The sequence below is a fragment of the Octopus bimaculoides genome, chromosome 5 (assembly GCF_001194135.2).
Source record: "Octopus bimaculoides isolate UCB-OBI-ISO-001 chromosome 5, ASM119413v2, whole genome shotgun sequence".
NCBI lineage: Eukaryota > Metazoa > Mollusca > Cephalopoda > Octopoda > Octopodidae > Octopus > Octopus bimaculoides.
Genome location: NC_068985.1, coordinates 79,735,888 through 79,737,313, shown reverse-complemented (window position 1 = coordinate 79,737,313; position 1,426 = coordinate 79,735,888). Strand labels below are relative to the sequence as shown.

General features: G+C 41.7%; 1 long non-coding RNA gene across 1 annotated transcript in view; it reads right to left on the bottom strand.

The window, feature by feature from the left end:
* Positions 1–184: 184 nt before the first annotated feature.
* LOC128247854 (uncharacterized) overlaps positions 185–1,426 on the bottom strand; it is an 11,721-nt gene continuing 10,479 nt past the window's right edge. Inside the window, exon 3 of the long non-coding RNA XR_008264177.1 lies at positions 185–216. This is a non-coding gene — a long non-coding RNA (uncharacterized LOC128247854). The remainder of the gene's footprint in view (positions 217–1,426) is intronic.

Below are 1,426 nucleotides of genomic sequence, written 5' to 3'. Positions count from 1 at the left end.
TAGTAGTAGTAGTAGTAGTAGTAGTAGTAGTAGTAGTAGTAGTAGTAGTAGTAGTAGTAGTAGTGGTAGTGGTAGTAGTAGTAGTAGTGGTGGTGGTAGTAGTAGTAGTAGTAGTAGTAGTAGTGGTAGTAGTAGTAGTAGTAGTAGTAGTAGTAGTAGTAGTGGTGGTGGTAGTGGTGGTAGTAGTAGTAGTAGTAGTGGTGGTGGTGACCGAAGCTGTGGTAAAATAAGAGGAAAAGATGAGTGAGATATCGGCGTTGAGATTGAGGGAGTTACAGAAGTAATGAGGAGTGGGAGGCGTAGGAGGAATCGTAGAGTGAGAAATAGCAATAAAAAAGGGGTGGAGATATATATTGGCAGGGAAGTAAAAGGAAGAGCAAGGAGAGACGAGAAGGAAAAGGGGGAAAAGAGGAAGTTATATACAAGGGTAGAGTCTTTGAGTGTGGGAGGAGGTGACTGTAGGGAGAAAAAGGAGTAGGAAGAGGCGAATGGAGGTAGGAGGTGAAAGTGAAGCAATATTGATTATGTCTCTGTGTACAGTGCGTGTGTGTGTGTGTGTCTGTGTGTGTGTGTGTGTGTGCGTGTGTGTGTGTGTGTTTATGTGTATGTGAATGTGTATACATGTGCATGTATGTGTGTGTGTGTGTGTGTGTGTGTGTGTGTGTGTGTGTCTAAGCCTGCTCGTGTCCGGGATAGAGTTAAAGACAACATAGTTGGAAAGGAAAACATGTTAGACGTGACTTGTCTCCCTGTGTATGTATATGTGTGTGCCATATGCGTATGTCCTTGTGCGTCTGTGTGCGTGTGTGCGTGCATGCGTGCGTGCGCGCGTGCGTCTTTGTGTCTGTGTTTGTCCCCTTGAGACCAATAGACCCAAGTCTTTATTTTTATGTTTTCTACTTATGTCTCAGACTTACGAATAAATACTGAATTCGATTTGTTCGAGTAAAACACTCCAAGGAAGTAATCCAGCATGACCGTAGTCCAAACGCTGAAACAAGTAAAAGAAGAAAAAGAAACTAGTATATATTAGGGGTCGCCAGAAAAGCAGAAACTTTGATGCTTATTGTTTACCTCAAATAGATCTTGTAAAAATATAAATGGACATTTCACGAATTTTCCGCTTTTCTAGCGACTACCCTGTATACACACACATATATATATACATACATACATACATACATACATACACACACACACACACACACACACACACACACACACACTAACCTCGTGGGCATCGGTACCATTTTCCTCTTTCTCCGTTCTTCCATTCTCCGAACTTTCCATCTTTCCGACGAAGGGCTACGCCCGAAACGTCATACACTCTCTCTTTCCTTTCCTGAGCGTCCAATAATACTATCCATATCACGTCCTCACTTTGTTGTTTTTTTGTTTTTTTGTTATTGTGTTTTTGAACTATATA